General features: G+C 43.6%; 2 long non-coding RNA genes across 3 annotated transcripts in view; both read right to left on the bottom strand.

Annotated features, from left to right (window-relative positions):
- Nucleotides 1-27954, bottom strand: part of LOC149985555 (uncharacterized) — a 512847-nt gene that overhangs the window by 411700 nt on the left and 73193 nt on the right. The gene's annotated exons all lie outside the window — the stretch shown is intronic.
- LOC149985556 (uncharacterized) lies at nucleotides 627-27911 on the bottom strand. Its single transcript, XR_016495645.1, has 2 exons — nucleotides 27099-27911; nucleotides 627-1547 (listed from the first exon to the last, which is right to left on the bottom strand). It is a non-coding gene; the product is annotated as an uncharacterized LOC149985556 (long non-coding RNA).

Here is a 27954-nt window from a genome sequence, read left to right as displayed (position 1 = left end):
GTGGGTGCTGCTATGGTGACCAGTGAGCTGAGATAAGGCGGGGCTTTACCTAGCAGAGACTTGTAGATAACCTGTAGCCAGTGGATTTGGTGACGAGTATGAAGCGAGGGCCAACCAACGAGAGCGTACAGGTCGCAATGGTGGGTAGTGTATGGGGCTTTGGTGACAAAACGGATGGCACTGTGATAGACTGCATCCAGTTTGTTGAGTAGAGTATTGGAGGCTATTTTATAGATGACATCACCGAAGTCGTGGATCGGTAGGATGGTCAGTTTTACGAGGGTATGTTTGGCAGCAGATTTACACAATGCAGTTAGGAAAGCTAAGGCTAGCTTTTTCAAACAGAAATTTGCATCCTGTAGCACAAACTCAAAAAAGTTCTGGGACACTGTAAAGTCCATGGAGAATAAGAGCACCTCCTCCCAGCTGCTCAATGCACTGAGGCTAGGAAACACTGTCACCACTGATAAATCCACTATTATTGAGAATTTCAATAAGCATTTTTGTATTTTACACACAATATGTGTCCGTTACAATCTATTCAATAATCAGAATGCATGTTTTGTCACCAGTACTTGAAAACGTGAATAAAACAGTAAATATATAAATAATTACCACGCAAAATGTTTTCTGATGGTGGTTTATTGATACAAGTAGAGCATGCCGGCAATCAGTCATGTATCCTATCACTCCCACTCTGAGCCATTCAGTGTTGTGGTTTATGTATGTAGCTAATGAGCTAAGCTGTAGCATTAGCAATGTCTTTCAAAAGGAGACAACTCATGGATGCGGAAATTCTGGAGATTATTTTAAATTCTGACAATGAGTATGAAAGTCAAGAATCAGATTCTGACAGTGATAGTGACAGTGAGGAGCTGCCCCCTAACCTTGTAGCCATTGAGAACCCTGAATCTGAGGACCTCTTGTCCACTGATGAAGTCCCAGGTCCCTTTGAAGATGCTGGTGGTGATGGAGGCAGACCGACAGTGGATGAAGTACAGGAGGTCTGTGGTAGCTGGAAGGCCGCCAGCCATTTCACCCCTCCTGGCCCTGCTGTTTGCTTCGATGAGTCCCAGTCTGGAGTGCAAAGCCTCTTGCCATTTCCATCTGAGGCAGAGTGCTTCAAGTTGTTTCTGACAGAGGAGCTGGTGGGAGACATAGTAGACGAGACCAATCGCTATGCCTTGGAGCTACAGGACAAGAGAGAGCCAGGAGTGAGGGGGAAACTCGCTAAATGGGTGACGACCACAATTAGTGAAATGTATACCTTTCCGGTGACAGTCCTCATGGGAATAGTAAAGAAGCACTCCCTAAGAGAATACTGGAGAACAAAACCTATGTTTGTTCAACCAACCACCACCAATGCTGCAAAAAATAGACGACTATTACATATTGGCCAATGTGTTTTCTTGCTGTGGTTTCATCCAGTAAAACTGTTAAGAGTGTACTCCAGCATACAAAAGCTGGCCTCAGTCTTCAGCTCCAAAGACATCCAGCTCCAGTTCCCATTATGATATTGGCAAATACTGTTTGTGTGTGTGTGGTTTCTGAAAGTACAGAATAAAGACAAATTATTAGTAATTAGAACACAATATTAGGATATGGCAATAAAACAATATTACAAAGTAATATAATAAACACTGCTTTTTAAATGTTTTTATTGCATTGACAAAATCACATCTGAGTTATAGAACAGTGCAGAACAGAGCTATGCTAAATAGGCCAAGTGAAAACAAACCATGGTCAAACGTGGATTAGCTAACACAGCATGCCATTGGAACGCCTATGTAGATGTTCCATTAAAAAAATCAGCCATTTCCAGTTACAATAGTCATTTACAACATTAACAATGTCTACACTGTATTTCTGATCAATCTGATGTTAGTCACGTCACAAAATATATTTTTTCATTTTCAAATAAATGTGTGAAAATTTCTAAAACGTGTTTTCACTTTGTCATTATGGCGTATTGTGTAAAAATGCTCTATTTTTTTATTTTATTTTTTATCCATTTTGAATTCAGGCTGTAGCAAATCTGGAATGAATGGGGATAGGGATGAATACTTTCTGAAGGTACTGTTCTTGACATACGTAGACCTGGACAGTTCTGTACGGGGACGACGGCAGTTCCATAACATGGACATTAGCATTGCCACACATAATAAAATAAGCCAAGTCTTTACAGGGGGTTACATTCACCCTTCAATAGGAAAACTTGATGTCCCGGCATGTTATACATATCATATAATATTAGGCATCACAATGAATTAGACACAACACACATTGAGCTAGAAGCTCTCTTAACACCATGCAACAGCAAAAAAAAACAGGCATATACAAACAACACCCTCAAACCAAAAAAACTCAGAAACACTCCATAATGAGGTGAAATGTGAAAAAGACTGAGACTCCTCAGTGTATGACTGACAGCTAAGTGTATTGAAGTATTCCTAGCTGGTCATAAGTGAGTCTAACCACTGGCTTAGTCTGTCTCTTCTCTAAGGGAACAGTGACTAAAAACTCATCTGAACTAGGGCCAAGGGCTAGCAGGATTTCTGAACTCTTTAGAGCTAGGGCATGGAGCTAGAGACGGTTGCACACTAGGGCCATTGAATTGTCCTTCCGAGGTCACTTCAGCTTATGCTGCCATTTCAGGAACTTATTCACATTCAACTTGCTCCGAGAAAGGAGCTTGTGTACTGGCACTTGCTCCAGGGACAACTGTGTTCACAAAATCCAACACTGGAGGTTCAGAAAATCCCATTTCCTCCTCCGTTCGCTCAATTTGTCCTCTCCTATAGTGAGGTCCAGAACTGTCTCCTCATCTTCATCAGATGCCGGTGCAGAAACTGTCATCTTCACCAGTCAGCTGGCCAATGGGAAGTACGTGGTCTCAGTGTAGCTTCCTTGTAGGTCCTCCTCTCTCTGGCTATACTTGATACATGGGCAGTCCAGGCAGCCTTTGCGCTATCACATGAGGTTCGGGTTTCCGCCTGTTGGCTATTTTTGCTTTTCTGGGACTCCCAAGTTCTGTACAAGGACATGTTCAAAGCTGTTGTTGAGGCTAGTTGATAGGCTTCCTTTAGCTGTTCCCTTAACTAGGAGTTGTACTTCAGGTAGTCTTGGTCACAGCTCAATGGGCAGTGTAGCCTCCCTCCCGAACATCAGGTAGTAAGGGGAGAATCCAGTAGAGTTGTTTGGGTGCAGTTGTAGGCATGGATAAGGTTCCCCAACTGTTGACTCCATGTGGATTTTTGTTTGGATCAAAAAGTTCCAAGATCATTGAGCAATGTGCGAATTAATCTCTCTGACTGTGGGTTCCCTTGAGGATGGTATGGCGATGTACTTGACTTATTCACTCCAGCCAGCTGAGGACCAGCTGTGGACCTGCCATAATGGATAAATAACTTCTCCCATAGCACCCTGGACATAGTGCTGGCTTTCTGGACTTTGGTGACATAAGCTTGGGCGTAGCAAGTGAAGTGAACTGTCACTACGAGGATGTTCCTTGTGTCATTCTCCAGAGAAGGTAAGTCTAGACACACCAAAACTAGGCGAGGCACAGTGGTGATGTTCACTAAAGCTGCTGATCTAGTGGTTAGTGTCTTCCGCAAGTCCTGTCTGGTCCAGCGACGGTGGGTTTGTGCCCATAGGTTACATTGTTGCCGGTGATGTCTGGTGAGGACCTGCCTTACAACAGGCCTACTTGCCCTCAATCCAGCATCTCTCAGCGTATTGCGGTCAGTCTGAACACTGATGGAGGGATTGTTCATTCCTGGCAGTTGTTGTTGTTGCCATCCTGTACCTGTCCTGCAGGTGTGATGTTCGGATGTACTGATCCTGTGCAGGTGTTCTTAAACGTGGTCTGCCACTGTGAGGACGATCAGTTGTCTGTCCTGTCTCCCTGTAGCGCTGTCTTAGGCGTCTCACAGTACGGACATTGTAATTTATTGCCCTGGTCACATCTGTAGTCCTCATGCCTCCTTGCAGCATTCCTAAGGCGCGTTCACACAGATGAGCAGGGACTTTGGGCATCTTTCTTTTGGTGTTTTTCAGAGTCAGTAAAACGGCCTCTTTAGTGTCCTAAGTTTTCATAAATGTGACTTTAATTGCCTCTGTCCATCTCCGTAAGCTGATTGTGTCTTAATTACCGTTCCACAGGTGCATGTTCATTAATTGTTTATGGTTCATTGAACAGGCATGGGAAACAGCGTTTAAACCCTTTACAATGAAGATTTTGACAAATTATCTTTGAAAGACAGGGTCATGAAAAAGGCATGTTTCTCTTTTTTGCTGAGTTTATGTAAATTTGAAGTCAGACGTTTACATACACTTAGGTTGGAGTCATTGAAAATCGTTTTTCAACCACACCACAAATTTCTTGTTAACTAACGATAGATTTGGCAAGTCGGGTAGGACATCTACTTTGTGCATGCCAAAAGTAATTTTTCCAACAATTGTTGACAGACAGATTATTTCAATCATAATTCACTATATTACAATTCCAGCGGGTCAGAGTTTTACAAACACTAAGTTGACTGTGCCTTTTAAACAGCTTGGAAAATTCCAGAAAATGATGTCATGGCTTTAGAAGCTTCTGATAGGCTAATTGACATCATTTGAGTCAATTAGAGGTGTATCTATGGATGTATTTCAAGGCATACCTTCAAACTCAGTCCCTCTTTGCTTGACATCATGGGAAAATCAAACGAAATCAGCCAAGATCTCAGATAAAAATTGTAGACCTCCACAAGTCTGGTTCATCCTTGGGAGCAATTTCCAAACGCCTGAAGGTACCACGCTCATTTGTACAAACAATAGTATGCAAGTATAAACACCATGGGACCACGCAGCCATCATACCGCTCAGGAAGGAGACGCATTCTGTCTCCTAGAGATGAACGTACTTTGGTGCGAAAAGTGCATATCAATCCCAGAACAACAGCAAATTACCTTGTGAAGATGCTGGAGGAAAAAGGCTTTATCTACATCCACAGTAAACCGAGTCCTATATCTACATAACCTGAAAGGCTTCTCAGCAAGGAAGAAACCACTGCTCCAAAACCACCAAAAAAAAGATAGACTACGGTTTGCAACTGCACATGGGGACAAAGATCGTACTTTTTGGAGAAAGGTCCTCTGGTCTGATAAAAGAAAAATGGAACTGTTTGGCCATAATAACCATTGTTATGTGTGAAGGAAAAAGTGGGAGGCTTGCAAGCCGAATATCACCATCCCAACCTTGAAGCACGGGAGTGGCAGCATCATGTTGTGGGGCTGCAGGAGGGACTGGTGCACTTTACAAAATAGATGGCATCATGAAGCAACATCTCAAGACATCAGTCAGGAAGTTAAAGCTTGGTCACAAATGGGTCTTCCAAATGGACAATGACCCCAACATACTTCCAAAGTTGTGGAGAAATGGCTTAAGGACAGCAAAGTCAAGGAATTGGAGTGGCCATCACAAAGCCCCGACCTCAATCCCATAGAAGATGTGTGGGCAGAACGGAAAAAGCATGTGCGAGCATGTAGGCCTACAACCTGATTCAGTTATACCCGCTCTGTCAAAAGGAATCGGTCAAAATTCACCCAACTTATTGTGGGAAGCTTGTGGAAGGCTACCCGAAACGTTTGACCCAAGTTAAACAATTTAAAGGCTCTGATACCAAATATGAATTGATTGTATGTCAACTTCTGACCCACTGGAAATGTGATGAAAGAAATAAAAGCTTAAATAAAATCACTCTACTATTGTTCTGACATTTCACATTCTTAAAATAAAGTGGTGATCATAACTGACCTAAGACAGGGAATCTTTACTGGGATTAAATGTCAGGAATTGTGAAAAACTGAGTTTAAATGTATTTGGCTAAGGTGTATGTAAACTTCCGACTTCAACTGTATGTATGTATGTACGGAGCACAATGTATTTACACTTTTATTCACATATTTTCAAGTTCTGGTGACAAATAATGCATTCCGAGGATTGCATAGATTGTAATGGTGTGTAAAATACTTTTTTTAGTTTGTACTGATTATAATTAGCTAATGCTAAGCTATTTGCTATGTGTGGTGCCATGTTGTTGACATTATACAATGCATTCTGGGTGTCTGTCAGACCAAAGATGTTCGGGTAAACTTCTGGAAGTGAATGAAGGGAAGTGAATTATCGTAGAGGACACACCCCCTTCAACATGCATACTATAAACAGACCAAACTCATCTAGTCTCCTCTTATTATCTTTGGTTGATGCGGGGTAAAAAATATGTCGGCGTGCACAAACTACCCATTGTCGGATTACTTTCGATTTCTAGAAAGTGTTTCACTCAATTATTGCGATCAATGGTGAGCTCACCCATGATGTGATTAATTATAAATAGTAATTGCTAATTCATATTTTAGTTTCTGTCAGCTGAGAGTTATAAAAATATGACAGCTTGTGTTACGTCAATATTTCCTCAGTTAGCGCTAGGACAAATGTAGCCTACATTTTCCAGTTTGGATGATTGTGTTATGCTGTCGCTAGTTCTGTGAATGTCTGAACATTGCATCCAAAAATAAACTGGTCACATTCTGAACATTACTTTGTGCAAAATGTTTCTGTAAAAAGACAGTGTGGCCAGCTCAAATGCTGATTGTTGCGTCAATTGAAACTGGACGTTTTAAATAAGAGTTCTAATCGCACCGGTTTGAGCATACGCTGCAGGGACCACTGTAGAATGGTCATACCCGTTTGCTGGTACGTGTGAAAAGGTTAAGGCAGCCCCCCCCCCCCCCCTCGCACCTCTGGGTTAAATGTGGAAAACACATTTCGGTTTAATGCATTCAGTTGTGCAACTGTGAAAAGGTTCCATTCAATCCAGTCGTCTTCTTGATTGCTGCTGGGGTGAGGTCATCTGGACAGTTCATCTGCATCAATGTTGACATGACCGGGACGGTTCTGGAGCTTGAAATCATACTTTGCCAAAGCCTCCATCCATCTCTGTCCTGTAGCATCCATCTTGGCAGTGGTCTGGATGTAGGTATGAAGGTTGTTGTCGGTGCAGACAAGGAACTGCACCCCGTACAGATAGTAGTGTAATTTGTCTGCCACAGCCCACTTTAATGCGAGTTTGTGTACAGGGTATTTCTTCTCACTGTGTGACAAACTCCTGCTGGGAAAGGCTACAGGTCTCCGCTTCATATTATTGATTGAGCACTGCTCTCAGGCCAATTAAGCTGCCGTAAATCTGCAGCTTGGATCTGCAAAGGCCAACACAGGAGAGGCTGTGAGTGTGTTCAGGATGTTTCAGAAGGCCTCTTCACACTGTGAATCCAGCGATCTTCAAACTTCTCACAGTCCTTGAAGTAGGTGGTAACTCTGGGAGGGTGTTTGACTGGTCAACTGTGCTTTCTCTTTGGAGTGCAGCCTTTTGTTAGCTCGTGAAGAGAAAGCACAATGTAGGAGTAGCCTTCAACAAACCGTCTGTAATAGCCACAGATCCCCAGGAAAAACTGAAGGGTCTTGAGGTTGGTTAACCTCTCTGGTACCAGAGTCCCACCTCGACAACAGCCAGTGAAATTGCAGGGCGCCAAATTCAAAACAACAGATATCCCATAATTAAAATTCCTCAAACATACAAGTATTATACACCATTTTAAAGATAAACGTATTTTAAATCCAACCACAGTGTCCGATTTCAAATAGGCTTTACTGCGAAAGCATACCAAACAATTATGTTAGGTCAGTACCTAGTCACAAAAAGCAGAAATAAAGATCAAATTAATCACTAACATTTGATGATCTTCATCAGATGGCACTCATAGGACTTCATGTTAAACAATACATGTATGTTTTGTTTGATAAATCCTGTTGGGGCTAGGGGGCAGCATTTTCACTTTTGGATGAAAGGCGTACCCAGAGTAAACTGCCTCCTTCTCTTTCCCAGATTGGAATATATGCATATTATTAATACTGGTGGATAGAAAACACTCTGAAGTTTCTAAAACTGTTTGAATTCTGTCTGGGAGTATAACATAACTCATGTGGCAGACAAAAACCTGAGAAGAAATCCAAACAGGAAGTGAGAACTCAATTTTGAAAACAGTGCCATTTGATGTCCATCTTAGATATGGATGAGCATGCACTTCCTAGGGCTTCCACAAGATGTCACCGTCTTTAGATTCTGGTTGTATGATTCTACTATAAAGGAGGGGCTCATAATAGCTCTTTGAGTGGGTGGTCTGGCAGAAAGCCTTTGCGCACAGTCACGAGAGAGTGTTCTTGCGTTCCAATGCGTTTCTTCAGACAATTAAATTCTCCGGTTTGAACCTTATTGCTGATTAATGTTTAAAACATCCTAAATATGGATTGCATGCATCATTTGACTTGTTTCTACGACCTGTAACAGAACTTTTTGAATTTTTGTCTGGAGGAATTGCTTGTGCTTTTTGAGGATCAAATCAAATCAAATTTTATTTGTCACATACACATGGTTAGCAGATGTTAATGCGAGTGTAGCGAAATGCTTGTGCTTCTAGTTCCGACAATGCAGTAATAACCAACAAGTAATCTAACTAACAATTCCAAAACTACTGTCTTATACACAGTGTAAGGGGATAAAGAATATGTACATAAGGATATATGAATGAGTGATGGTACAGAGCAGCATAGGCAGGATACAGTAGATGGTATCGAGTACAGTATATACATGAGGTGAGTATGTAAACAAAGTGGCATAGTTAAAGTGGCTAGTGATACATGTATTACATAAGGATACAGTCGAGGATATAGAGTACAGTATATACGTATACACATGAGATGAATAATGTAGGGAAAGTAACATTATATAAGGTAGCATTGTTTAAAGTGGCTAGTGATATATTTACATCATTTCCCATCAATTCCCATTATTAAAGTGGCTGGAGTTGAGTCAGTGTCAGTGTCAGTGTCAGTGTGTTGGCAGCAGCCACTCAATGTTAGTGGTGGCTGTTTAACAGTCTGATGGCCTTGAGATAGAAGCTGTTTTTCAGTCTCTCGGTCCCAGCTTTGATGCACCTGTACTGACCTCGCCTTCTGGATGATAGCGGGGTGAACAGGCAGTGGCTCGGGTGGTTGATGTCCTTGATGATCTTTATGGCCTTCCTGTAACATCGGGTGGTGTAGGTGTCCTGGAGGGCAGGTAGTTTGCCCCCGGTGATGCGTTGTGCAGACCTCACTACCCTCTGGAGAGCCTTACGGTTGTGGGCGGAGCAGTTGCCGTACCAGGTAATTTTGTGCATCTGTAGAAGTTTGTGAGTGCTTTTGGTGACAAACCGAATTTCTTCAGCCTCCTGAGGTTGAAGAGGCGCTGATGCGCCTTCTTCACGATGCTGTCTGTGTGAGTGGACCAATTCAGTTTGTCTGTGATGTGTACGCAGAGGAACTTAAAACTTGCTACCCTCTCCACTACTGTTCCATCGATGTGGATAGGGGGGTGTTCCCTCTGCTGTTTCCTGAAGTCCACAATCATCTCCTTAGTTTTGTTGACGTTGAGTGTGAGGTTATTTTCCTGACACCACACTCCGAGGGCCCTCACCTCCTCCCTGTAGGCCGTCTCGTCGTTGTTGGTAATCAAGCCTACCACTGTTGTGTCGTCTGCAAACTTGATGATTGAGTTGGAGGCGTGCGTGGCCACGCAGTCGTGGATTGAATGCTGGGCTGAACAAGCTAACAACAAGTGGCTAAATGATGGGCTTTTTGGATCAAATCAGTCATTTATTGTCGAACTGGGATTCCTGGAACTGCCTTCTGATGAAGATATTCAAAGGTAAGTGAAGATTTAGATTTTTTTGTAGCTTCTGTTGACGCCAAAATGGCGGCTATTTCTTTGGGTTCTGAGCGCCATTCTCAGATTATTCTTTTTCCGTAAAGTTTTTTTGAAATATGACACAGCGGTTGCATAGAGGATACGTTTATCTTTAACTCTGTGAATAACACTTGCATCTTTTATCAATGTGTGTTGTGAGTATTTCTGCAAAATCACCGGATGTTTTGGAATCAAAACATTACTGCACGTAACGCACCAATGTAAACTGAGAGTTTTATATATATACTGTATATATATATATATATATATATATATATATATATATATATATATATATATATATATGCGCATTATCGAACAAAACACACAATACATGTATAACATGATGTCCTATGAGTGTCATCTGATGGAGATAATCAACGGTTGGTGATTCATTTTATCTATATTTCTGCTTTTGTGACTGTGAAAAATGGCTGTGTGTGTTTTTGAATTTGGTGGTCATCTAACATAAATATATGCTGTGTTTTCGCTCTAAAACATTTTTAAAATCAGACACGATGGGTAGATTAACAAGATGTCTATCTTTCATTTGCTGTATTGGACTTGTTAATGTCATGTACTGTCATGTTGTGTCTTGTCTCTGTCCTTTCCCTTCACCCTGTCTCCCTCTGCTGGTCGTTGTTAGGTTACCTTTTCTCCCCCGCTTTCCCCCAGCTGTTCCTTGTCTCCTCTAACTACCCATTCACCCCGTTTCCCACCTGTTCCCTTTTTCCCTCTGATTAGGTCCCTATATCTCTCTCTGTTTTTGTTCCTGTCCTTGTCGGATTCTTGTTTGTTGTGTTTCATGCCTGAGCCAGACTATCGTCATGTTTGCTGTAACCTTGTCCTGTCCTGTCGGAATCTGCCGGTCTATCTGAGCCTACCTATGTTTGGTTATTAAAGAAGCTCTGTTTAAGTTAGTTCGCTTTTGGGTCCTCATTCACTCACCATAACAGAAGAATCCGACCAAGAATGGACCCAGCGACTTCGGATCCTCTCCACTCAGCCGTCGGGATCCAGGGAGCGATGCTAGGCAGACACGAGCAGGAAGTGTCTGCTGCTCGACATGCCGTTGAGACCCTGGCCACCCAAGTCTCCAACCTCACAGAACAGGTTCACCATCTCCGCCTCGATCCACCGGCCACTTCCAGGGCTTTCGAATCTCCGGAGCCCAGAATCAATAACCCGCCGTGTTACTCTGGGGAGCCCACTGAATGCCGCTCGTTCCTCACCCAGTGTGATATTGTGTTTTCTCTCCAGCCCAACACTTACTCCAGGAGCACTGCTCGTGTCGCCTACGTCATATCTCTCCTTATTGGACGGGCTCGTGAGTGGGGCACGGCAATCTGGGAGGCAAGGTCTGAGTGTACTAACCAGTATCAAGACTTTAAGGAGGAGATGATACGGGTTTTTGATCGATCTGTTTTTGGGGAGGAGGCTTCCAGGGCCCTGTCTTCCCTATGTCAAGGCAATCGATCCATAACAGACTACTCTATTGAGTTTCGCACTCTTGCTGTCTCCAGTGGCTGGAACGAGCCGGCCTTGCTCGCTCGTCTTCTGGAGGGATTCCGCGCAGAGGTAAAGGATGAGATTCTCTCCCGGGAGGTTCCTTCCAGCGTGGATTCCTTGATTGAACTCGCTATTCGCATTGAGCGACGGGTTGATCTTCGTCACCGAGCTCGTGGAAAGGAGCTTGCGCTCTCCGTCGCCTCCCTCTCCGCATCACTACCATCTTCCTCTGCCGGCTCGGGTGCTGAGCCCATGCAGCTGGGAGGTATCCGCATCTCGACTAAGGAGAGGGAACGGAGAATCACCAACCGCCTCTGTCTCTATTGCGGTTCCGCTGGTCATTTTGTCACTTCATGTCCAGTAAAAGGCCAGAGCTCGTCAGTAAGCGGAGGGCTACTGGTGAGCGCTACTACTCCTGTCTCTCCTTCAAGATCCTGCACTACCTTGTCGGTCCATCTACGCTGGACCGGTTCGTCAGCTTCCTGCAGTGCCTTAATAGACTCTGGGGCGGAGGGCTGTTTTATGGACGAGACCTGGGCTCGGGAACATGACATTCCTCTCAGACAGTTAAAGGAGCCCACGGCCTTGTTCGCCCTGGATGGTAGTCCTCTCCCCAGGATTCAGCGTGAGACGCTACCTTTAACCCTCACTGTTTCTGGTAATCATAGTGAAACCATTTCTTTTTTAATTTTTCGTTCACCTTTTACACCTGTTGTTTTGGGCCATCCCTGGCTAGTTTGTCATAATCCTTCCATTAATTGGTCTAGTAATTCTATCCTCTCCTGGAACGTCTCTTGTCATGTGAAATGTTTAATGTCTGCTATCCCTCCTGTTTCCTCTGTCTCTTCTTCACAGGAGGAGCCTGGTGATTTGACAGGGGTGCCGGAGGAATATCACGATCTGCGCACGGTGTTCAGTCGGTCCAGGGCCACCTCTCTTCCTCCACACCGGTCGTATGATTGTAGTATTGATCTCCTTCCGGGAACCACCCCCCCCCCCCCGGGGTAGACTATACTCTCTGTCGGCTCCCGAACGTAAGGCTCTCGAAGATTATTTGTCTGTAGCTCTTGACGCCGGTACCATAGTCCCCTCCTCCTCTCCCGCCGGAGCGGGGGTTTTTTTTGTCAAGAAGAAGGACGGGTCTCTGCGCCCCTGCATAGATTATCGAGGGCTGAATGACATAACAGTGAAGAATCGTTATCCGCTTCCTCTTATGTCTTCAGCCTTCGAGATCCTGCAGGGAGCCAGGTTTTTCACTAAGTTGGACCTTCGTAACGCTTACCATCTCGTGCGCATCAGGGAGGGGGACGAGTGGAAGACGGCGTTTAACACTCCGTTAGGGCACTTTGAATACCGGGTTCTTCCTTTCGGCCTCGCTAACGCTCCAGCTGTCTTTCAGGCATTAGTCAATGATGTCCTGAGAGACATGCTGAACATCTTTGTTTTCGTTTACCTTGACGATATCCTGATTTTTTCACCGTCACTCCAGATTCATGTTCAGCACGTTCGACGTGTCCTCCAGCGCCTTTTAGAGAATTGTCTTTTTGTGAAGGCTGAGAAGTGCACTTTTCATGCCTCCTCCGTCACATTTCTCGGTTCTGTTATTTCCGCTGAAGGCATTAAGATGGATCCCGCTAAGGTCCAAGCTGTCATTGATTGGCCCGTCCCTAAGTCACGCGTCGAGCTGCAGCGCTTTCTCGGCTTCGCGAACTTCTATCGTCGTTTCATCCGTAATTTCGGTCAGGTGGCAGCTCCTCTCACAGCCCTTACTTCTGTCAAGACGTGCTTTAAGTGGTCCGTTTCCGCCCTGGGAGCTTTTGATCTCCTCAAGAATCGTTTTACATCCGCTCCTATCCTTGTTACACCTGACGTCTCTAGACAGTTCGTTGTCGAGGTTGACGCGTCAGAGGTGGGCGTGGGAGCCATCCTTTCTCAGCGCTCCCTCTCTGACGACAAGGTCCACCCATGCGCGTATTTTTCTCATCGCCTGTCGCCGTCGGAACGTAACTATGATGTGGGTAACCACGAACTGCTCGCCATCCGGTTAGCCCTAGGCGAATGGCGACAGTGGTTGGAGGGGGCGACCGTTCCTTTTGTCGTTTGGACTGACCATAGGAACCTTGAGTACATCCGTTCTGCCAAACGACTTAATGCGCGTCAGGCGCGTTGGGCGCTGTTTTTCGCTCGTTTCGAGTTCGTGATTTCTTATCGTCCGGGCTCTAAGAACACCAAGCCTGATGCTTTGTCTCGTCTCTTCAGTTCTTCAGTAGCCTCCACTGACCCCGAGGGGATTCTCCCTGAGGGGCGTGTTGTCGGGTTGACTGTCTGGGGAATTGAGAGGCAGGTAAAACAAGCGCTCACTCACACTCCGTCGCCGCGCGCTTGTCCTAGGAACCTTCTTTTCGTTCCCGTTCCTACTCGTCTGGCCGTTCTTCAGTGGGCTCACTCTGCCAAGTTAGCCGGCCACCCTGGCGTTCGGGGTACGCTTGCTTCCATTCGCCAGCGTTTTTGGTGGCCCACCCGGGAGCATGACACGCGTCGTTTCGTGGCTGCTTGTTCGGTCTGCGCGCAGACTAAGTCCGGTAACTCTCCTCCTGCCGGCCGTCTCAGGCCGCTTCCTATTCCCTCTCGACCGTGGTCTCACATCGCCTTAGATTTTGTCACCGGACTGCCTTCGTCAGCGGGGAAGACTGTTATTCTTACGGTTGTCGATAGGTTCTCTAAGGCGGCTCATTTCATTCCCCTTGCTAAGCTTCCTTCTGCTAAAGAGACGGCACAAATCATCATCGAGAATGTTTTCAGAATTCATGGCCTTCCGTCAGACGTCGTTTCGGACAGAGGTCCGCAATTCACGTCTCAATTTTGGAGGGAGTTTTGCCGTTTGATTGGGGCTTCCGTCAGTCTCTCTTCCGGCTTTCACCCCCAGTCTAACGGTCAAGCAGAACGGGCCAATCAGACTATTGGTCGCATCTTACGCAGTCTTTCTTTTCGTAACCCTGCGTCTTGGTCAGAACAGCTCCCCTGGGCAGAATACGCCCACAACTCGCTTCCTTCGTCTGCGACCGGGCTATCTCCTTTTCAGAGTAGCCTCGGGTACCAGCCTCCGCTGTTCTCATCTCAGTTCGCCGAGTCCAGCGTCCCCTCCGCTCAGGCTTTTGTCCAACGTTGCGAGCGCACCTGGAAGAGGGTCAGGTCTGCACTTTGCCGTTATAGGACGCAGACTGTGAGGGCTGCTAATAAGCGTAGAACTAAGAGTCCTAGATATTGTCGCGGTCAGAGAGTTTGGCTCTCCACTCAGAACCTTCCCCTTAAGACGGCTTCTCGCAAGTTGACCCCGCGGTTCATTGGTCCGTTCCGTATTTCTCGGGTCATTAATCCTGTCGCAGTTCGACTTCTTCTTCCGCGATACCTTTGTCGCGTCCACCCGGTCTTCCATGTCTCCTGCATCAAGCCCGTCCTTCGCGCCCCCGCTCGTCTTCCCCCCCCCCCCCCCCATCCTTGTCGAGGGCGCACCCATCTACAGGGTCCGTAGAATTTTGGACATGCGTCCTCGGGGCCGTGGTCACCAGTACCTCGTAGATTGGGAGGGGTACGGTCCTGAGGAGAGGAGTTGGGTTCCCTCTCGGGACGTGCTGGACCGTGCGCTGATCGAGGATTTCCTCCGTTGCCGCCAGGTTTCCTCCTCGAGTGCGCCAGGAGGCGCTCGGTGAGTGGGGGGGTACTGTCATGTACTGTCATGTTGTGTCTTGTCTCTGTCCTTTCCCTTCACCCTGTCTCCCTCTGCTGGTCGTTGTTAGGTTACCTTTTCTCCCCCGCTTTCCCCCAGCTGTTCCTTGTCTCCTCTAACTACCCATTCACCCCGTTTCCCACCTGTTCCCTTTTTCCCTCTGATTAGGTCCCTATATCTCTCTCTGTTTTTGTTCCTGTCCTTGTCGGATTCTTGTTTGTTGTGTTTCATGCCTGAGCCAGACTATCGTCATGTTTGCTGTAATCTTGTCCTGTCCTGTCGGAATCTGCCGGTCTATCTGAGCCTACCTATGTTTGGTTATTAAAGAAGCTCTGTTTAAGTTAGTTCGCTTTTGGGTCCTCATTCACTCACCATAACAGTTAATGTGTGAAAGTTATATATTTTTAAATAATATTTTTTTTTCAGATGAATGGGAGGGGTGCCATAACAAGATAACCTTTTGTGACTAGGGGGCAGTATTTTCAAACTGTAAAAATATTGTCTGTGAGTATAACAGAACTGATGTTGCAGGCGAAAACCTGAGAAAAATCCAAACAGGAAGGGACTCTTATTTAGAAGGCTCTGTGTTCCTATGCGTCCCTATGAAGCAGTGAATGGGCTTTCAACCAGATTACTTTTTCTATAGCTTCCCTAATGTGTCTAGTGTCACAATACATAGTTTCAGGCTTTTATTTTGAAAAATGAGCCTGAACGTCAACATTGCGTCAGTAGTCAGCTGAAGTCTCTCATAGTGTTTGGTGCGTAAAGGACAAATGCGGCCATTGTTTCTCTCTCTCCTACTAAGAAGCCACCATTCCCGGTTGATATATTATCAAATAGATATTTGAAAAACACCTTGAGGATTGATTATAAACAATGTTTGCCATGTTTCTGTCGATATTATGGAGCTAATTTGGAATATTTTTTGCCGTTTTCGTGACTGCAATTTCCGGGCGATTTCTCAGCCAAACGTGAAGAACAAACGGAGCTATTTCGCCTACAAAAATAATATTTTTGGAAAAAAGGAACATTTGCTATCTAACTGGGAGTCTCGTGAGTGAAAACATCCGAAGCTCATCAAAGGTCAATTATTTAATTTGATTGCTTTTCTGATTTCCATGACCAAGTTACCTGCTTCTAGCTGGACAAAATGCTATGCTAGGCTATCGATAAACTTACACAAATGCTTGTCTAGCTTTGGCTGTAAAGCATATTTTGAAAATCTGAGATGACAGGGTGATTAACAAAACGCTACGCTGTGTCTCAATATATTTCACTTGTGATTTTCATGAATAGGAATATTTCCTAGGAATATTTATGTCTGTTGCGTCATGCTAATTAGTGTCAGATGATGACAACGGTCCCGTTTACGGGCTGGGGTGTCACTAGAGGTTAATGCAACCGCTGAGTCAGATTGCAAAAATGCTTTACAGCGAATGCACACTTTGCGATTATCTTAGGTTAGATCCTAGCCACAGAAAGCCATACAGCCATTTTCCAAACAAGGAGAGGTGTCAAAAAGTCAGAAATAGCATTAAAATTAATCACTTACCTTTGATGATCTTCATCTGGTGGCACTCCCAGGTCTCCCTGTTAGACAATACATGTTCGTTTTGTTCGATAATGTCCCTCTGTATGCACGTATTGTCAGAAGGTGCGTGCACTAATTCCAGGACAAAAAGTTTTTAAAAAGTACAATAAAAGTTAGTAGAAACATGCCAAACGATATTTAAAGTCAATCCTCCGGTTATTTTTGTCATAAATAATCAATAATATTTCAACCGGACAAAAGCTTTGTCAATAGGAAAGGAGAAACAAGAAAGGCGCGTTCACGATCAGGGCACATGGCTGATGAATGGAAATTTCCACTGGCCACTGATTGAAAGTGCTGTATCTCCCTCATTTTTCAGAGTGAAAGCCTGAAACAATGCTTAAAGACTGGCCACATGTAGAGGAAGTCACAGAGATCATGAACTGGGTGCTAAGTCTTTGTATGGTGGATATGCTTTCGATGGAAAATCACGCTTTTCATCCAAAATTCTAAATGCTGCCCCCTACCTGCCCCCTACTCTAGTGAAGTTAAACAAGTCCATGTGGAGGGGTCAGTTGCAATGCCTTTGTCAAACATGATGTGCCAAGGTATTCCACAGATGTCTTGCAGAACTTGCACTCGTCCACCGAGAGCTTCAACCTACAGGACTCCAGCCTCTCCTCGTGCTCTTCACGGGTCCTCCCGCAGGTCATCGAGGTATACAAGCACCTCCTGAAGATTCATGTCGCGCACTGCCTTTTCCATGCAGCGCTGGAATGTTGCCGGGGCTCCAGGAACTCCTTGTGGCATCCTATTAAACTGATGAATGCTGTTTTTTCTTTGTCCGCCTTGCTCATGGGGATTTGATTATAGCCACTTCGGAGGTCCAACACTGAAAACTATTTGCTTCCAGATAAGCAGTCCAACACATAATCTATTCTGGGGACAGTGTACTGGTCGGGGATGATCCGTCTGTTCAGGGTGCAATAGTCAATAGCATAATCCAATTTGGCCACTCTTCTTCCTCACCACGGCTATGGGGGATTCATAGGGGCTATGAGAGTCATAGATGATTCCTGCCTCCAGCAGATATCAAAGGTGTTTTTGGACATCCTCTACATCTGCAGGAGCGATTCTGCAAGACTGTCATCTTCTCAGGTGCTCTTTACAATCAGATAACCTCTAGGCTACTTGCCACTTTAAGGGTGTTGGACCAGAAACCAAAATGTCACTGGTTTGAATCCCTAAGCTGACTAGGGGGAAATATGTTGATGTGCCCTTGAGCAAGGCATTTAACCTAATTGCTCATGTAAGAGTGTCTGTTAACCTCTGCGAGTAAGGCTAGTTTCCTGAATGTACACCTGTCTGACCTGCCCAAAGTAAACTGCCTGTTACTCAGGCCCAGAAGCTAGGATTTGCATATAATTGGTAGAATTGCATAGAAAACACTCTTAAGTTTCTAAAACTGTTAAAATAATGTCTGTGAGTAAAACATTTGGAGCTCTGAATGACTTCCAATGCAATGCTATTGAAAGATCTAATTTCCTCCTCCCGGATTGCAGTTCTTATGGCTTCCAGTAGATGTCAACAGCCTTTATAAAAGGTTTTAGGCTTGTTTTTTTAATTAATAAGTATTTGTAGTCTTTCCAAGTTGAGCTCTAGGGCAAAAGTAGTATTTTTGCGTGTGTAAACGTGGGCGCGCTCTTTGTTCATTTCCTTTGCTATTGAACATAGTAATCTCTGTCTGAAATATTATCGTTTATTTAGATATTAGATAACCTGAGGATTAATAAAAAAACATTGTTTGACTTGTTTGGACGAACTTTGCTGGTAACTTTTTGGAATCCTTTGAATACATGTTGAAGGACTGGATTATTGAACTCAATGGTGCCAACTAAACTGCGTTTTTGGGATATAAAGAAGGACTTTATCCAACAAAACGACCATTCATTGTGTAGCTGGGACCCTTAGGATTGCAATCAGAGGAAGATCTTCAAAAGTAAGTGATTTATTTCATCGCTATTTGTTATTTCGTGAATTCTGTGCTGGTTTGTAAAATATGCTAATGTGATGCACTGTCCTCAGACAATCGAATGCTATGCTTTCGCTGTAAAGCCTTTTTGAAATCTGACAACGCAGTTCGATTACCAAGATTCTAAGCTAAAGAATCCTGTATGACACTTGTATTTTCATGAATGTTTAATATTCCGATTTTGTATTTTGAATTTGGCGCACTCTGATTTCATCAGATTTTTGTCGAATTTGATCCTGCTAGCGGGATCGCCACACTAAGAGGCTAAACAACTAAAATGTATAAATGTAGATGGTATAGGAGAGTCACCAAAGTCAAACAGGTCATGATGAAGGGAGTAGGAGGGTCTGTGACTTTGTAAATGTGGGGCACGCTTTCAACAGAATGCAGTTCCCACAATTTACAGGCTGCATAACCTCTTTTTTTTAAAGTGACGCAGCTGCTTCCCTGGGAAGGCACAGTATGGATGCCACTGGTCACTATTACTTGACTAGCCATTGCACTCTTCCCAAAGGGCTCGACCAGGACAGTGTGAGGTCTTGCTGCCTGGGTAAATTCCTTACAAACTTCGATCTCTGCTTCATCCAGAGGAGGCAAAGTCAAGGGCCTCACAGAGGTGAGGCCTTTAGGTCGTTGGAGCTCTGATGAGGCACACTCTCTTGTGTTGCACAGTCTAACTTCTCACACAGCTTCCCCAGCACAGAGAGTATGTTCCCAAGAGTATGCAAGAGTCATCGTGTGATGGGGGCTCCGGGCACACTATGGCAAGTGTGTTTAAAGGCTTCTGGACACTCACCACTTCAGCTGCAAACTCAATGGTGACTTCAATGTAGCCATCATAGGGGTAGATGTTTTCACTAAACCCCAGAGAGTTAAACCCTCTATACGAGAACATTTCCTTGTCACAAGATGCCATGTAATGTAATTGCATTATTCAGTCTAAGAGTACAAGGAAATCCTTATTGGAATCAAAGGAGGCATAAGCTCCCCTGACCCCCACCCAGTTTCTGAACACACAGACGCACACACAAACTACAAATCATTTGGAGCATCTTCCTTTTACTAGTCTTATGGAGATCAAAGCAGAGGGGTGTGGGGGGTGTTCGTAGCGCTGAGCACCTGGGTTCAAATACTATTTGATGCATTTAAAATACTTTAGCGTTTTCTTTAACATACTGTACATGTAGTGCCAGGGCAGGGTTAGCCATTTTGGGACTTTTCTATTGGATCCATTGCAACAGAAAAGCTCAATCAAACCCAGCTAAAGTATGTTCAATAATTTCAAATACTATTTGAAAACAGTTCTGATAGCTACCAACTGGAGGGATGCTGCAGTGCCAGGCTAATAGAGTTAAGATAAAGTTGAGTCAGAGTGTGTGTGTCAGCCCAAGATAATGGTTCATATTAGCAGCACGTGCTCTCTGGCTTTCTGCACATTAAAGAGGGATCATTCCTTCCAACAGGCTGCAGGGGGGAGAAAGAAAGGAAACCAAACCAAACCGCACCAATCTCTCCCACACACTTTATTTTATCTTTATTTAACTAGGCAAGTAATTTAAGAGCAAATTCTTATTTTCATTGACGGCCTAGGAACAGTGGGTTAACTGCCTTGTTCAAGGCCAATGCACACTGTACGATTTTAGTCTTATGTCACAATTTTTCAGTCCCCGACAAAATGTCCAGGTCATGGACCAATTCTTACACGGAACTCAAACCGGCTGCGCGCATGTGCCCCATCGTGTATAAATGTATTCCCCCCCCCCCCCCCCCACACCAAACGCAATCACTACACACAGGTTAAAATATCAAAACAAACTCTGAACCAATTACATTAATTTGGGGACAGGTCAAAAAGCATTAAACACTTATGGCAATTTAGCTAGCTAGCTTGCACTTGCTAGCCAATTTGTCCTATTTAGCTAGCTTGATGTTGCTAGCTAATTTGTCCTGGGATAGAAACATTGAGTTGTTATTTTACCAGAAATGCACAAGGTCCTCTAATCCGACAATTCATCCACACATAAAACTGTCAACTAAATTGTTTCTAGTCATCTCTCCTCCTTCTAGGCTTTTCTTCTCTTGACTTCAGATTGAGATTGGCAACTTTCATAAATTAGGTGCATTACCGCCACTGACCTCGTTCGTCATTCAGTCACCCACGTGGGTATAACCAATGAGGAGATGGTACGTGGGTACCTGCTTCTATAAACCCATGAGGAGATGGGAGAGGCAGGACTTGCAGTGCGATCTGCGTCAGATATATAGAACTGACTTCTATTTTAGCCCTTGGCAACGCAGATGCTAGTTGGCACGTCCAAGCAGTGTGGGTGAAATAATTGAATAATATAGATTTCTACATTTATTTTGCACTGCTCGCGCACAGGACGCGAGTGGTGTAGTCAGCCTGTTAGGGGTCATAAACGTTTGTCAGAGTTCAGAATTTGTTTGCCTTTATCATGTAGTGTGGTTGGTGTTACAAACCGAACAATGGCAACATGGCCAGCACAACATGCACACAATAATATGATTATTGTGAATAGTCAAATGAATATAATAGTTTGGTTTAAACGTTTACAAGAATAAATATTTCCCTAATAAACTTGTTTACAGGACACATATGAAATCAGGCTCCCTGATAGGATTTTGATAAATGCACAAAATCGGCGTTAAAGACATCCTGAATGCACACCCAACAAAATAGCAGAAAGGTAGGCTACTGAAAGTAAATCAGCACGAACTAGGCTATTAGGGTTTGTGAATATTGCGACAGAGGTGCTTTAAATACAAACGAGTTGCCGACAAAACTGAAAGACAACCATTCGAAATAATAATGTAGCGGGACAATATACAGGCATACATAAATATTATGTCCAGTCACTGTCGGATCCTAAACTACAGCCTATCATACATATACAGGAAGTTAATTTCCATGGAAAGACTGCTTGGAATGCATGCTTCTAAGCCCATGCATATTGCCTACAGGCTATTTAATCGAGACCACACAAGCACATTGGATCTCGCAATGCCCAAAACAAGAGAAGAGAGCTAGACTACTGAAACTGAAGTAGAATTATGCTATTAGAGTTTGTTAATATTGTAACAAAGATTTGTTTTTAATACAATAGATAACATATTGTCACAGCTGTCTTGGGAAGAAGGTGAGGACCAAAGCACAGCGTGGTAAGTGTTCATCTTATTTAATGAAAAAAACTGAACACTGAATAACAAAAAACAAAGCAACAACCGAAACAGTTCTGCCTGGTGCAGACACACAAAGACTGAAAATAACCACCCACAAAACACAATCGAAAACAGGCTACCTAAATATGGTTCTCAATCAGGGACAATGATCGACAGCTACCTCTGATTGAGAACCATACCAGGCCAAGCACAGATAACATAGACAACCCACCCAACTCACGCCCTGACCATACTAAAACAAAAGACAAAACAAAGGAACTAAGGTCAGAACGTGACACATATACAAAACAGAAACACAACTGTTCAAAATAATCTGGAGTATTACAAATATTTTCATCCCAATATTGTCTGTCTGACTGCCCGGTCCTCCCCCGCAGCATGATAAAATGCAGAAATGCAACTCTCTACTCCACAGTATAACTAGGTTGCTCAGCTTGCTTTGTTGATATTAGTGCCTAACATATCCTTCATTAACTAACGGAACTTGCTATATAATATACTAATAGGCCTAACATATGCCATTTAGCAGACACTTTTATCCAAAGTGATATACAGTCATGCGTGCATACATTGTATGTGTGGGTGGACCCAGGAATCAAATCCACGACCCTGGCACTGAAAGCCCCATGCTCTACCAACTGAGCCATACAGGACCACATATATAACATATGTGATCCAGTACAAATGTTAAATGTTAGCTAACACCACAACAGACTTGTAATGCAGAAATCCCCCTCAGTTTCTCTTGTGCTATTGTTAGTGGATTGTTATTTAAACAGCATAACAAGGATGTGGTCACCCAAAGGGGAATAGCCTAATTGTCTGCATCCCAAATTACCCACTATTCCCTATGTAGTACACTACTTTTGACCAGTGTACATAGGGCTCTGATCAAAAGTAATTAACTATATAGGGAATAGGGTGCCATTTTCCGTTACAGTCAAGAGTTCTGGCTGGCCGGCTGCTGGTGTGACATCAAAATACAGTGTCCTGATAAAGTAGGCCATTTCCTGTGTGGGACAAACCACAGCTGTCCCGTCACCTTTGACCTTTTACTGGAAGTTAGGTGACAGGTGAGGCATTGCAAGCTCTAGAGCTCTATTTATTGTTGGGCTCTAATTATTAATAGACTGGGCAGCGGAGTGTATAAAGGGATTGTTTTACAGTACAGCTAGGCTACCCATTGCCCTCATCCTCTGCCACACATATTCATGTGTGCACACACAAACTGAGCCGCTCGTGTGTGCATGTGCAAATGCTTTCATTTCTCACATATACATATACAGTATAAAGTGTCTCTCTCTCTCTTCCTATCCCAATCCCCCTCGCTCACGTAAAACCACACCACCACCCAACATAAAACATCTCTAGCAGATCTGATCCAACTGGATAGTACCTTTGTGCTCTATGGAGTTCATTATTCTGTTAAAAAGCTTGTTTTGAAAGAGGAGGTGGGTCATGTGGCTTTGAGGAAGTGGCCCCTTCCTCTTTATTCCTATTTTCTCTCTCTCTGTCTCTCACTCCCTCCCTCATTTCCTCCCTCTCGTCTCATACCTCTGCAACGTCTCCACCCACACATGGGCTTAAATATCCTGTTCCACAGATGCCATAAAATAAAAAGAACAGTACTATATTTTATAAGCAGCTCTACTGTTCTGTGCTGCGTGACTAAGTGGTTATGTCATGTTGTGATTGTGACCGGGCTGAAGGAGGCAGCACGGAGGGAGAATGGGAACAGCACTGACTCTGAGCCGTCAAGGTTCAATGACAGGTGGACTGCTAACTCCATCGCACGGACACATGCAAGCACACACACACACACACACACACACGCTAGAGCACACACACACATACAAAAACACAGACTCTCTCCTATTAATGCTGAGCGATTAACCAAAGTTTTAAAAAATCTGGTTATTAAATAATTTATTGACTGATGTTATTTCAATTACTTGAATTCCATTTAGTTTTTTTTTTTTTGTAAGCCCTATGCACCGTTTCTCTCGAGAGAAATCAAATCATTCATGAGAGAAATTTAGTAATGAACTCAGAAAAATCAAATTTTATTGGTCACATACACATGGTTAGCAGATGTTAATGGGAGTGTAGTGAAATGCTTGTCTATGGGACGCTGGGCTGAAGGGAGTTGCAGTTTTCATTAAGCAAATATTCAACCTTGTTCAGCAAAGAAACTACAATAACCATAATCCCTTGTTCCTGTTCTTTCCCGGCTCGGACACAGATGGATGTACTTTTACGCCTGCCACATTAGGTTAGATACACACAGACGATACAAACACAGACTGCATACAATGCTGCATGAGAGAGGAATGTAGCCTACACAACACAATTAAGAGAGAAAGGGATAGAGAGTTTGTAAAAGTATGATTTAGTCATACAGCTCTGCAGCATACTTGCTGTAGGCAGGCTAGTCTAGCTAAATAGGATGACTAAAGACAGTACTGTATGGGGAGAACAGATATAATGTCAGACGGTTGGATGGCTGGCTGGCTGGCTGGCCGGCTGAAACTGCCTGAGCAGAGATGAGATGATGACTTTAAGGAATGAAAAATGATAAAGTAATAAAATAAAACTAAGTAATATGTACAACTAAAATATTGTATTATTTAATAGTAATTAGCTATTTTTCTATGTGGAAATGACAGAGACAGTGGACAGTGGCAATATTTTGGGATTTGGAATTTCCATTAAAAAGCTCTAATCATTTAAATTATTATTATTTCATAATGCAAATAATGTAAAAAAAAATGATATATATATATATATATAAATAAATAGAAACTGCCCTATAGGCTACCAAAAATCTGACATGTCAAAATGCCACTACTGCTATTGTATGTGAAGGGAACTCTGAACCCGAGGAAAAGTGGCCAACAGTGAAGAAAGAGAGATACAGTATTCATGAAAAGGAGCGGCGACATGAATAGGTAAGGAATGAGAGAAGGAAAGAAGGAGAGAGACATGGGGAATTATGACAGAAGAGATTCAGACAAACACAGAGAGGGGAGAGGCGAGGAGAAGTGAAAACCCAGGCATTCTGACCCAGTTCTGGAGGACGGAGGGATGTGGAATGAGACAGCGTCTGTCAACCAGTCCTACTGAGAGAACATTGATGACTCATCACCAGCAGAGAACAGACACTACAGCCCAAACTAAGAACTGAGAAACACTGTGGAGGTGTGGAACCAGGAGAAGCTGCCAAAGCTATGGACCAGTCCAGTAACATGTTAACTGACTGAAAAGAGAGGCTGGTATAGCCTACTCAAAATGTGAATCATTATGTTTGGCTTGGTAGCATTGCCTTTAAATTGTTTAACTTAGGTCAAACGTTTCGAATAGCCTTACACAAGCTTCCCACAATAAGTTAGGTGAATTTTGATGTAACTGAGTCAGGTTTGTAGGCCTCCTTGCTCGCACTCACTTTTTCAGTTCTGCCCACAAATGTTCTATGGGGTTGAGGTCAGGGCTTTGTGATGGCCACTCCAATCCCTCGACTTTGTTGTCTTTAAGCCATTTTGCCACAACATTGGTCATTGTCCATTTGGAAAACACATTTGCGACCAAGCTTTAACTTCCTGACTGATGTCTTGAGATGTTGCTTCAATATATCCACATAATTATCTTACCTCATGATGCTATCTATTTTGTGAAGTGCACCAGTCCCTCCTGAAGCAAAGCACCCCCACAATATGATGATGCCACCCACACAATATGATGATGCCACCCACGTGCTTCGGCTTGCAAGCCTCCTCCTTTTTCCTCCAAACATAACGATGGTCATTATCGCCAAACAATTCTATTTTTGTTTCATCAGACCAGAGGACCTTTCTCCAAAAAGTACGATCTTTGTCCCCATGTGCAGTTGCTTTTATAAGGTGGTTTTGGAGCAGTGGCGTCTTCCTTGCTGAGTGGCCTTTCAGGTTATGTCGATATAGGACTCGTTTTACTGTGGAAATAGATACTTTTGTACCTGTTTCCTGCAGGCATTTGGAAATTGCTCCCAAGGATGAAGGAGATTTGTGGAGGTCTATTTTTTCTGAGGTCTTGTCTAATTTTTTCCCCATGATGTCAAGCAACGAGGCAGTGAGTTTGAAGGTAGGCCTTGAAATACATCCACAGGTACACCTCCAATTGACTCAAATTCTGTCAATTAGCCTATCAGAAACATCTAAAGCCATGACATCATTTTCATACACAGTCAACTTAGTGTATGTAAACTTCTGTGATACAGTGAATTATAAGTTAAATCATTTATATGTAAACAATTGTTGGAAAAATTACTTGTTTCATGCACAAAGTATTGTCCTAACCAACTTGCCAATACAATAGTTTGTTAACAAAAAAGGTGTGAAGTGGTTGAAAAACTAGTTTTAATGATTCCAACCTGAGTGTATGTAAACTTCCGACTTCAACTGTATGTTTTACTGAGGCAATAAACAGTACTACAGAGAGTGACATGCAACATTAACACAAACAAATATCAATGTTAATAGAACATTCATGTAGCAAGATTGCACAGACAAAATGGAGATTGCTATAACGTGATATATGCTAATTGTTCAGCTGTTGTCATTTATAGTGTGTAATAGCATAATATTTATCTGTCCTGAGATCAACCAATACAGACCGTTATGTTGTTTAGCATTTGAAGCATCGTTGGTTTGACAATAGAACCTTAACAGTTAGTGCTAACAGGGGAATATAGCGACTATTATTCCGCTGCTCTACGCTTTCCAACGTCATAACCAACCCCTCCATTAATTCTCTCTTTAAGAGCTCTAAGAGGTATGAATGGATCACTCTAGCGGACAAGTTCTGACGTGTACTTGATCACTGCTTAATAGCTGTGGCAACCCAGTGCTCTTCACAGCTCTTCATTACAGAACAAGTCATTTGCGTTGAATTGTAACCGTTGTTATTGTTGATGTTTATATTTAGTTGGCAACCATTGGTCTGGGCAGGGTTCAAGAGGAAAGGGCTTGCTGCAACTGGGACTAAGAATTCTGTATGATGTATTACTTAATAGCTATGCTACTTGTTTAGGTTAATTTGTAACTATTGTTGTTATTGATGCTGCTATCTATTGTTGACATGTACAGTGCCTTCGGAAAGTATTCAGACCCCTTGACTTTTTCCACATTTTGTTACATTACAGCCTTAATCTAAAATAGAGTAAATAAATTAAAATTATCAGCAATCTACACACAATAGCCCATAATGACAATTTAGAAAGAATAAAAAACAGAAATACCTTATTTATTCAGACCCTTTGCTATGAGACTCAAAATTGAGCTCAGGTGCATCCTGTTTCCATTGATCATCCTTGAGATGTTTCTACAACTTGATTGGCGTCCACCTGTGGTAAATTGAATTGATTGGACATGATTTGGAAAGGCACACATCTGTCTATATAAGGTCCCACAGTTGACAGTGCATGTCAGAGGAAAAACCAAGCCATGAGGTCGAAGAAACTGTCCGTAGAGCTCAGAGACATGATTGTGTCGAGGCACAGATCTGGGGAAGGGTACTGAAAAATATCTGCATCATTGAAGGTCCCCAAGAACACAGTGGCCTCCATCATTCTTCAATGGAAGTAGTTTGAAACCACCAAGTGTCACGTGGAGCAGAACAGATGAACCCAAGAGCAGACTCAAACGAGGAGACTGGGATGAGGTAACCAAGGTATTTATTGAAACACTGGGAAGATTGAGTGCAGGTCAGGGGAAGCTCGGGCGGGTTGCTGGAAATCAGGTGCGGAGGCTGAGGCTGGAGTGAGAGGTGTGGGGACAGGGTAAACAGGTCTGGAGGGGAATCCAAGGGAGCGTAGAGTGGGGAATCCAGGACAGAGTAGCAGGCTGACAAGAAGTCGGACTGGAGACAGACCAGAGTCAGAGCGGGCAGAACTGTAGCGGTGTGGGGGGGGGGGGACTACGTCAGGCAAGGGAAAACAGGTGCAACACGAGAACAGGAACAGACGGCTAGAAACATTGGCTGACTGGGCAGAGATTACGATCTGGCAGTGTGGAAGTGGCAGGACTGAGTATTTGTAGAGGTCTTGATTAGAGAACAGGTTGCAACTGGTGGGGATCTGCTCTGACTCCAGCACA

The sequence above is a fragment of the Oncorhynchus mykiss genome, chromosome 1 (assembly GCF_057628025.1).
Source record: "Oncorhynchus mykiss isolate SJ-2025 chromosome 1, ASM5762802v1, whole genome shotgun sequence".
In the NCBI taxonomy this organism is placed as follows: Eukaryota; Metazoa; Chordata; class Actinopteri; order Salmoniformes; family Salmonidae; genus Oncorhynchus; species Oncorhynchus mykiss.
The sequence above is the reverse complement of the archived record's forward strand: the minus strand, read 5'-3'. Positions and strand labels throughout refer to the sequence as shown.